Genomic DNA, 11997 nt, shown 5'->3' on the forward strand with positions numbered 1-11997 from the left:
TACAGGATTAATTCGGCACATTTGCTCTTTTTCAGCTCTGGGCCTGACGTTTCTACACTATAAGTACATCATGCTCCATGCTGAAGCCTTTGGGGATCGTCAGGCCTTGGTTCAAAAGATCCTCCTGGCAATTGGATGGTCATCATGCGTCGGGACAGCCATGATGGCTACATTCTCGGTAAGTTAATAAATGTTTTACGTTGATAGGGTTGTCCCATCTTCACTAAATAGGGACCCGCTGGCAATTAGCTAATTACTGTAGGTCCGGCAGCTGAACCCCTGGTGATCATGATCAGCGGTTATCACCGGGTGGCCACACACTAAAGTGGTATTACATGGCTTATTAGAATGAATGGACGGCCATGTAATAGATGTGTGTCCTCAATCCCCCCAGAGCAGAAGCCATTTTTTGTTAGTGGCTTTCTGCTCTTTCTAATAGGGAAGCAGGAGACCCCCCTCTATAGATCCATTATATCTCTGGGGTTATTATATCAGAACACGTTATTTAGGATTTATTGGGAAGTTCTGATGGTAAATTAGTGATTAGTTCCATAAGATTTGCTCTAACCTCTGTCTGCTTGTTTTCTAGACCTACTATTATCCAATAACTCACCGGATTAATGCTTGCATTGCATTCGGGTTTGGCAGCCTTTACAACCTTTGGCAGTCCATACTCCTCTACAAATTGTCCAAAAGCCGAAACTTCATCAGCCATTTCAGACTGGCGTCCTGCATAATGGCCGTGACCTTAGTGGTTTCATGTATCCTTTCTTAAATAATATTTGAATGGAATCCAACCGTCCTTGTCTTTAGGTTCACATGTAGAAAACTTCAGATCCTGAGGTGATCATTTCCCTTCATTTTCTGATCTCTGCCGTCAGATGGCGACATGCTGGTGTAACACAGCGTCATCTGGTAACATTGTTCAGCTTCTTGCAGGAAGATGCTGAATAGAAAGCAGCGGTACTGTCATTGCTATATATGTATTATGTTAACATTTATCTCACATAAATATGTAGTAAATCCTATAAGACACTTACTAAACATAAGAAACTTTATTTTCCTATATAATAAATTACCAGTCATTGGAAATAAGGTATCTGTATACACCCACCTGTGTGCTGGAGATCAGTGTGTAAAGGTATGTACAGTATATCTCATACATAATATCAAGTTATTGACATGCTGAGCTGCTGGTACAAACCAGTCGATGTAAAATTCCTTTAATCCGGTATTAATGAGATTATTCTGGATTATTGTATAGATTTTATTTGCACCCCTAGAAGCCGTTCTATAGGAAAAAAATTGGACCTATAATCTTTGGGCTCGTTCTCAGCACCATGGTGATCGTGACGTCCGCAATGTAATGGATATGGTGTCATATGACAATGGGTCAGGTCCATTTTGGCATCGCCGTCAGTCACATGACTCCATGTAATAAATATTAATGCGGCAAAACCTCGGCTGGGGCGGAAAGTTCTTGTTTTGCGCAATTTTTTCTATATTAATTTTGATATTTTTTCACAGATCAGTGAAATGACATCAAAGATCATGGAGTGGTCGATGTTGGTCCTCATTCTGGTGAATCTATTGAGCTACTATAAGAATATGCAGGTCAGTAGACGTCACCTCATTATCACCTCGTATACCAGACCTCGTAATAACATTATTATTCATCACTACAATCATGGGATTTATAATGTGGATATGTGTTTCTTTTCTTAGAGTTTATCTATAACAATTACCTGGAAAAGCTTCACCATCTCCAAGAGCGAGAAGAACCATTTATAAACAGTGGACACTACAGATGAGGTGGAATGGCACGTCACAGCCGAGCAGGAACTTCTCTGGGAACATCCTAAACTGCTTAACTCCAGAGATGGCGACCAATCCACCAGCTCCAACCTTTCTCCCAAATATCATCTTACATCAGGGAGAAAGAGTTACAAGAACCGTTTATACCAGCGGACTCTACAGCGAGGTGGAATGGCAAGTCACAGCCGAGCAGGAACATCTCAAACTGCAAAGGCTCTGGAAATGCCACGAAATCTACCAGCTCCAACCTTTCTCCAAAAAACAACTTACATCAGGGAGAAAGATCTACAAGATCCGTTTATGACCAGCGGACTCTACAGCGAGGTGGAATGGCACGTCACAGCCGAGCAGGAATATCTCAAACTGCAGAAGCTCCGGTTATACAACCAAGTGCCGAGACATCCACCACCTCCAACCTTTCTCCCAAATATCATCTTACCACAAGGAGAGAGAAGCAGCGGACTGTTTACTATCCTCATGGTCCTTGTTTGTTGGCTTATAAAACGGTTTAGTAAAGTCATTTTCTACCACCTGAAACCTGTTTTTGTCTTCATTACTGTCAATAATAATAATAATAATAATAATAATAACACTGAGTCTTCCATAGATCTGTCCTCATGAACCTGGAGGAATAAGAACGTCTCAATGTTTTTGTAGCAAAATTCAGAATTATGAAAAATATTAATATATTTTTTACACTATAAGACGTACATTTTATCAATAAAAAAATCTTGCTACAAAATGTGTACACGTGATAGTCCGGACTCAGGGGAGCCTGGCGGCCCATTATTAAACCTAATGAGAGGCCCCCTTTAGAGCGAATAGCGTGGGGGACACATGGGATCACTTCGCACCCCCTTTTACCCTTTTTTCTTCTTTCTTTTCCATTATTCTGTTCCCTTGTTTTTCCTATATTCTGCTTTTCCCCCTATTTTGTCTTTTGGTGTCTTCCCACACCCCTTCTTTGGGGTGTGGCTTTACGGTATTTACCTTGTTCTAGAAGTTTCCTCAGGTTTGACCTTGTGACCAGGCAGATGTTGGCAACTGTCCAGGGATTGGTTTGAGGAGCTGAGCGGCGGGAAATGCTGGAGGATAAAAGGATGTCTGGTCGGATCAGCAGATTGTCTGAAGAAGCTGTTTGAAGTAGCCCGCCCACTCTCCCTTGTTCAAGGACAGAATTCCCGCTCACCCTCCCTTGTTCAAGGACGGAATTCCCGCCCACCCTACCTTGTTCAAGTACAGAATTCCCGCTCACTCTCCCTTGTTCAAGGACAGAATTCCCGCTCACCCTCCCTTGTTCAAGGACAGAATTCCCGCCCACCCTCCCTTGTTCAAGGACAGAATTCCCGCCCACCCTACCTTGTTCAAGTACAGAATTCCCGCTCACTCTCCCTTGTTCAAGGACAGAATTCCCGCTCACCCTCCCTTGTTCAAGGACAGAATTCCCGCCCACCCTCCCTTGTTCAAGGACAGATTTCCCGCCCACCCTACCTTGTTCAAGGACAGAATTCCCGCTCACCCTCCCTTGTTCAAGGACAGAATTCCCCCCCTCACCCTCCCTTGTTCAAGGACAGAATTCCCGCCCGCCCTCCCTTGTTCAAGGACAGAATCCCCGTCGCGGAGTTTGTTAGTGGTTTGTCTCTATGTCGTTATTGGACATTATTTATTTAATTATTTATTTATTAATTCATTCAAGTTGATTATAAAGATTTATTAATATTTTTATGTTACCCATAATAAACACCACAGCCTTTTACTTCCAACTATATTGTATGCTTGACTTTTATTTAAGGTTTTTGAGGGGTTGCGAATGTTATTCCATGATCTGTATGATCGATGGTGTGTGGGGAGGGAATTCGATCACGATGTGAATATTGCATTCAGCTTCCCGTCAGCGGCCAGACACACCACTAGAGCCTGTGGAGGATGGTAAACTATTAGACCACCAAGGAGACAGCAATTTACCTTTTCCTTACCCAAGACCACCAGGGAACAAAATACTGACCCTCTATGTAATACACGGATGTGCTGGTTCCACCAGAGAGACGCTCTTTATAGATGAGGGCAGTGGTGTAGCTATAGGGGTCGCAAACGGCACCCCGGCCCCTAAGCCTGTCTCCGCCGAGTCACTCACAGCACAGTGCAGAGGAGAAGGATCCTCCACCCATCGTGGGAACGGGGATAGGTAAGTAATTATGTTAGAAGTTTTCTATTAGGTACATACTTATTGGGGCATTATACTGGGTATTGGAGGGGGGAGGGTTATATGGCAGCTGCTGCGGGTGCATTATACTGAATGAGACAGCTATGGGGGCTTTATACTGTAGGGGGGCATTATACTTGATGTGGCAGCTATGGGTGGCAATATACTGTGGGGGCAGCTATAGGGGCATTATACTGTTGACACAGCTCTGGAGGGCATTATAGTGCGAGGGGCAACAATGGGCGCATTATACTGTAGGGGTCCAACTATGGGGACATTATTCTGTGGTGGTCAGCTATAAGGGGCATTATACTGTGTGGGGGCTGCTATGGGGAGCATTATACTGTGTGGGGGCAGCTATGGGGGGCCACTATACTGTGTGGTGGCATTATACTGTGGGGGCATTATAGTGTGGGGGCATTCATAGGGTCTTTCGGGCAAGCTAGCTGGGCATTGGCGTGCACAGGGGTCTGGTGGTGTTGGGGAGGAGTAGGGGGGCCCAAGCTGAATTTTTGCACCTGGGCCCATGAGCCTTTAGCTACGCCCCTGGCTCGGGGTATTAATGGGTGAGGGTCCTGAATGAGGAACTCCCCTCTAATAAATCACAATGCCTTAAATGGGTTTTTTAATGATTGTGTTATATAAACTGGACGTCCCCCATAACTGTATCGTACAACCAGAGCCAGTGAATCACGTACAATCCCATCTATACCTTTCCACTCCACGCTGCTGACCTTTATACATTGCTGCCCCCAGTGGCTTTGGCTGGTTTATGCAGCTTTATCTATATCTCCACATTGTAGGTATAAGGACTTTACACTCTGCACTTTTCTTCGTCACCCAAGGTCAAGTGCGGGACCAACGCAGATTATCCATTCTTATCCTGCTTCCCCTCTTTTTATTTTATATTGGGGGCCAATCGTGAGCTTTTTGCATTGTTTTTATAAAAATGATGATTTACTTCATTCCTCATGTATTGGCCCTTTAACCCTTTCAAGACCGAGCTCATTTTGGCCTTCAGGACCAGCCCCATTTTTTCAAATCTGACATGTATCACTTTATGTGGTAATAACTCTGGAATGCTTTTGCCTATCCAAGCGATTCTGAGATTGTTTTCTCGTGACATATTGTACTTTATATTAGTGGAAAAATGTGGTCAATAATTTCATTGCTTATTTGTGAAAAACACCAAAATTTTGAGAAAATTGGCAAAAATTATGATTTTTCTAATTTTAAATGTATCTGCTTGTAAAAGAGATAGTAATACCACACAAAATAGTTAAAATTTCACATATTCCATATGTCTACTTTATATTTGCATCGTTTTTTGAACATTATTTTATTTTTCTATTACGTTACAAGGCTTAGAACTTTATCAGCAATTTCTCACATTTTCTAGAAAATTTCAAAAGGCGATTCTTACAAGGACCAGTTCAGTTCTAAAGCGGCTTTGAGGGCCTTATGTACTAGATAGACCCCATAAATCACCCCATATTAAAAACTGCACCCCTCAAAGTATTCAAAACAGCATTCAGAAAGTTTCTTAACTCTTTAGGCGTTTCACAAGAATTAAAGCAATGTAGAGGGGAAATTGACAAATTTTTATTTTTTTTGCTGCAATTCATTGGTAAACCATTTTATTTGTAATACAGAAGGTTTTACTAGAGAAACGCAACACAATATTTATTGCCCAGATTCTGCAGTTTTTAGAAATATCCCACATGTGGCCCTAGTGTGATAATGGACTGAAGCACCGGCCTCAGAAGCAAAGGAGCACATAGTGGATTTTGTGGCCTCCTTTTTTTAGAATATATTTTAGGCACCATGTTGGGTTTGAAGAGGTCTTGTAGTGCCAAAACAGTGGAAATCCCCCAAAAGTGACACGGTTTTGGAAACTGCACCCCTCAAGGAATTTATCTAGGGGTATAGTTAGCATCTTGACCCCACAGGTCTTCTGCTATATTTATTGGAGTTTGCCTGTGAAAGTAAAAATCTACTTTTTTCTGAACAAAATTTGAAAAAAAATAATATTTGCAAGGAATAAAGAATAAAAAGCACCCCAAAACTTATAAAGCTACTTCTCCCGATTACAGCAATACCCCATATGTGGTACTAAACTGCTGTTTGGACCCACGGCAGAGCTCAGAAGGGAAGGAGCGCCATTTGGATTTTGAAGCGCAGATTTTGCTGGATTGGTTTTCAGTGCCATGTCGCGTTTGCAACGCCCTGGAGGGAGTAAAACGGTGGAAACCCCCCAAAAGTGACCCCATTTTGTACACTACACCCCTCAAGGAATTTTTCTAGGGGTATAGTTAGCATTTTGACCCCACAGTTTTTTTGCTGAATTTAGTGGAATTAGGCCGTGAAAATGAAAACCTATTTTTTTTATGAAAAAACATAGAAATGTTTAATTTTTACAATGAATAAAGGAGAAAAATCTCCCCAAAATTTGTAAATAAATTTGTCCTGATTACAGCAATACGCCATATGTGGTAATAAACTGCTGTTTGGACCCACAGCAAGATTCAGAAGGGAAGGAACAATATTTGGCTTTTGGAGCTCAAATTTAGCTGGAACGGTTTTCCGGTGTCATGTCGCATTTGCAAAGCCCCTGAGGTACCAAAACAGTGGAAACCTCCCAAAAGTCCCTTTAGGGGACTGGAACGAGCGATCATTAGGTCGCTGGTACAATACACTGCAGTACTAATGTATTGCAGTATAATATCATTTTTACAGGCTCCTGTAACAGCTCGATCTCTGTTCCGGTCCATAGTCCCGGATGTCAGCTGTAATACACAGCGGACACCTGCAGAATATGGAGCGGGCGCAGCGCATGAGCCCGCTCCATATATAACCCCCTGCACGACGACATGCTATTAAGTCGTGGTGCGCAAAGGCGTTAATGCGCAGCGGATGGTTCAAAGTGAAAATTAAAATTTTCCACTGATATGCCATTTTAATGCACAATGTGTTGTGCCCAGTTTGTGCCACTGAAGACAAATACCTCATACAATGTTGAGCGGGTTCTCCCGGATATAAAATATCATATATGTGGACGTAAGCTGGTGTTTGGGCACGCTGTGGGGCTCAGAAGGGAGGGAGCGCCATTTGGCTTTTGGAGCGCAGAGTATGCTTGGTAACTGTTCTGTTTGGGGTTTTGCTGGTATTTCAGTTTATAATGTGGGGCTACATGTAGGCTGGGCAGAGTACATCAGGACATAATAAGAGGGTATAATAATTTGGTAAATAAATAATAATCCGCAGATATGTGGCCAATGTCGCACTGATAAATGGCGCCCGATCTTATCAGCTTTTGGACACTGCACAATTTCTGTCGCTATATTCTGAGAGACAGAACTTTTTTTATTTTTTCTTCACCGGAGCCGTGCGAGGACTTATTTGTTGCGGGACAATCTGTAGTTTTCATTGGTACCATTTTAGGGTACATGTGATTTTTTTATCACTTTTTATTAGATTTTTTTGGCAAGCAAAGTGACAAAAAAAAAATTCTGACAATGTTTTTTGTCTTTTTTTTTTTACACGTTTCACCTTGCGCTATAAATTACATTTTAGTTTATTCTGCGGGTCGGTACGATTACGGCGATACCAGATGTATATCGTTTTTTTTATGTTTTGTGGCATTTGCGCAATAAAATCACTTTTTGATAAAATTATTTCTTTTTTGTGTCACCATATTCTGAGAGCCATAACTTTTTTATTTTTCAGTCAAAAAAGCTTTGTAAGGGCTTGTTTTTTGCGGGACGGGCTGCAGTTTTTATTGGTACTATTTTAGGGTACATGCGGCTTTTTGATCACTTTTTATTCTATATTTTTGGAGGGTTGATGACCAAAAAAATTGTGATTCTGACATAGTTTTTCAATTATTTTTTTTGCGCTGTTCACCGTGCGGAAAAAATAATATTATAGTTTTATAGTTTGGGTCGTTGTGAACGCGGTCATACCAAATATATGTACTTTTTTTTAACATTTTCATTTTTTCCCTATAATAAAAGACTTATTATAGGAAAAAAAGCATTTTTTGTTTTTGTAACTTTTATAACTTGTTTTTACACTTTTATGAAACATTTTTATTACTTTATTTTTTACTTGTTTTACTTGAAGACCTGCGGCACTGATCGCTGCTATAATACATTACACTACCTAGGTAGTGTAACGTATTATAAACTGTCAGTGTGACGATGAGAGTCACACTGACAGGAAGCTTATGAGGACCGGCCTCCGGCTGGTTCTCATAGGCTGTCGGCTCTGCCGTGGGGACCGGAAGTCTAGACACACAGTCTTCCTTTATGACGACACGACTCTTCGTCATGTGACCGGCCCCAATGTACTCCATGCACTCGCTGTAGACAGCCGGGGGCCACATGCAAGAACAGTATATGGGCCCCTTGCTCTGCAATATCTCATCATCGATCACCAGACTTATGTCGCTCTACCAATCCATCAGTAATTGTTAGCCATAAAAGGAATTACCTCAGGCCCTTACATGCGATCTAATACACAGAAGTAAGCGGCTTTAACCCCAGCCTGTTTTGGCCTTAAAAACCAAACCGATATTTTCAAATCTGACATGTGTCCCTTTATGTGGAAATAACTTGGGAATGCTTTTACCTATCCCAGCGATTCTGAGATTGTTTTCTTGGGACATGTTGTACTTTATATTAGTGGAAAAGTTTGGTCGATAAATTCAATATTTATTTGTGAAAAACAAGAAAATTTACAAAAATTGTGATTTTTCTATAAAATGTAAATGTATTTGCTTGTAAGATAATTAGTAATACCACACAAAATAGTTACTAGTTCACATCCCCCATATGTCTAGTTTATGTGTGCCTCGTTTTTCTCGGATGTTACAAGGCTTAGAACTTTAGCAGCAATTTCTCACATTTTCAAGAAAATTTCAAAAGGCTATTTTTTCAGGGACCAGTTCAGTCTGAAGTGGCTATGAGGGGTCCATATATTAGAAACCCCCATAAAACACCTCATTTTCAAAACTGCACCCCTAAAAGTATTCAAAACAGCATTCACAACGTGTTTTAACCCTTTAGGCGTTTCACAGGAATAACAGGTGAAATTTACAATTTATTGTTTTTTTGGTCAAAATTAATTTGTAAAGCATTTGGCCCTAGTGTGCTAATGGCAGAGGCCTCTGGAGCAAAGGAGCACCCAGTGGATTTTGGGGCCTCCTTTTTTTTAAGAATATATTTTAGGCACCATGTCAGGTTTGCAGAGCTTTTGTGGTGCCAAAACAGTGGAAACCACCCCAAAAGTTACACCAATCTGGAAACTACACCCCTCAAGGAATTTTTCTAGAGGTTTTTTAGCTAAATTTATTTGAATTAGTCTGTGAAAATGAAAATCTACTTTTTTTCTAAGAAAAACGTTGAATTTTCTAATTTTTGGAAAGAATAAAGGAGAAAGAGCACCACAACATTTGTAAAGCAATTTCTCCTGATTACGGAAATATCCCATATGTGGTAATAAACTGCTGTTTGGACCCACAGCAGGGCTCAGAAGGGAAGGAGCGCCATTTGGATTTTTGGAGCACAGATTTTGTTGGGATGCTTTAAGGCCGCCATATTGCATTTGCAGAGCCCCTGAAGTATCAATACAGTGGAAACCCCAAAAAATGATGCCATTTTGGAATCTATACCCATAAAAGAAAGGAATTAATCTAGTGGCCTAGAAAACTTGTCCCCACAGTTGTTTGGTCCATGAAAAATGAAAAATCTAAATTTCTCCATTTTTGTTCCTAAGGTGTAATAGGAGAAATAGCACGGCAAAAGTTTGTACACAATTTCTACCAAGTACGGCAACACCCCATATGTGGATGTAAACTGGTGTTTAGGCACACGGTTCGGCTCAGGAAATAAGGAGCACTATGCAATATTTCAAGGCCCACTATGGTGGTATTTATCATGTTGTGCCGTGATTACAGACGATTTGAGGTGTCAAAATATTATAAACCCCACAGAAGTAACCCAATTTTTGAAGCTACACCCCTCAAGAAATTTACCTAGGGGTATAGTGAGAATTGTGACTATGTGACGGACACATCTCATGGTATTCATCTAGGGGTATAGTAAGAATTATTAGTTGTGAAGTTGGCAGCCTGAAAATCCCGCACTGGAGGGAGGTGGAATGGCAGGTCCCACTGCTAACCCACCCACCATTCCATAAAATGCAGCCCAGAAAATACATTTATTAAAAAACATATGAAAATATTTTTTTTTGCTAAAGTTACACATCTACTCTGCATTTTATCCTCTCACCCAGCTTTATAACCCGGGTGAGAGGGTCACTCCCTCCATTACTATTACAGCTGCCTACAGGGCATAGTGTATTGGCTATAGGGAAAATATTTAGTTTATTTTGGGTTTTTACTAATATTACAATTAGCTATGACAGGTCTGATGACAGGCAATGACAGGTCTGATGACAGGTGATGATAGGCGATGACACATCTGATGACAGGCGATTGCAGGTCTGATGACAGGCGATGACAGGTCTGATGACAGGCGATGACAGGTCTGATGAGCGTTGTTTTTTTTACATTTCAACTGAACCATAGGAGCGGAGCGTCCACCATTGACCCTGCTGTATTTGAAAGTGTGGAAACCCTACCTACCTACCAAATTCTAAATGAGAAGTGTCGTTGCTACCTAACCAGGACCTCAGGCAGTGGGCAATCTAGGGGTATACAGCTGGGTACAGGTGATAAGAGGACTGAGGACAGGACTGAGAACAGGACTAAGGACTGGTTTGGTGACACTGATCACCAGATGATGGTGGTTGTAGTGTTTTATCAGCTGGTGAGGGGACTGATTGCCGGCTTTATGTTCATTTTCATTCCTATCTACACAGCATCTGGCTCTGTCAGTTTCCAGGACACAGTTGAGCCCTCACAGAGCAGGAGATGCTGGTAAAATAATACTTCTGCGTTGTGATTGGCCAGTCAATACAGACTGCCAAATCACAGCACTTGCCGGCACTGGACCATGATCAGGGGACTGTAGAGTGCGTACACTCCTACCGGGGGGAAGTGGCTTCACCTACTCACCTTCCCCATTAATGGCCATACCTTTTCCCAAACCCCCTGTCCCTCTAATAAGACTCAGACACTTGGGTTGGATAAATTTGGCCACAGCAGCCATTTTATTTACAAACAAACATCAAGAACAACAATTTACAAATAATAGTAACAATGGAAGGGGAGTCCTTGGAGCTACAAAAGTCTGTCACGAAACAGCCCAACTGCATAGTATTTTACTCCCAGCCGTCACCCTACTGGCTCAGGGGCACCGTTATACCTGCAGTTGGCTGACCTCAACCGCAACCACTCCCCGGGACTCCACCCAGCGGGATCCCAAATTGACCACTCCTCGGGACACCACCCAGCAGGAGCCCAAATTGACCAGACTACCAACCATAATAAATTGGGGAGGGACCATACCCCCTATGAATCCCCCCCCCCCACAGTAATTTACCACCAACTCCAAGGACCCCCAATCCGCCATACAACTGCTGCGACATTGCAAAACTGTTCCACAGCATCCTCTGGTACCTGCGGAAAAACAAAAACAACGAGCAACAAAGCGAAATACCAAAATAACCAACACAGACGAACACAACATTTTGGGAGGGAGGGTGGGACAAGCTTCCCTGTGCTGTTAACTAAAGATGGCGGCGTCCTTCCTCTCTCCTACCCTTAAGTAACCTGACCTCGCCCCACTCACATACGCCCCCTCCTAACCACACCCCTAACTCCTTAACTCCTTCCCTTCCTACATCCCTGATCATGGTGGCCTCCCCCTATGGCATTCTGCCGGGTCCAGCCTGTACTTGATCAGGGGACTGTAGAGTGCGTACACTCCTACCGGGGGGAAGTGGCTTCATCTACTCACCTTCCCCATTAATGGCCATACCTTTTCCCAAACCCCCTGTCCCTCTAATAAGACTCA

The sequence above is a fragment of the Rhinoderma darwinii genome, chromosome 10, assembly GCF_050947455.1.
Source record: "Rhinoderma darwinii isolate aRhiDar2 chromosome 10, aRhiDar2.hap1, whole genome shotgun sequence".
NCBI classification, from domain to species: Eukaryota; Metazoa; Chordata; class Amphibia; order Anura; family Rhinodermatidae; genus Rhinoderma; species Rhinoderma darwinii.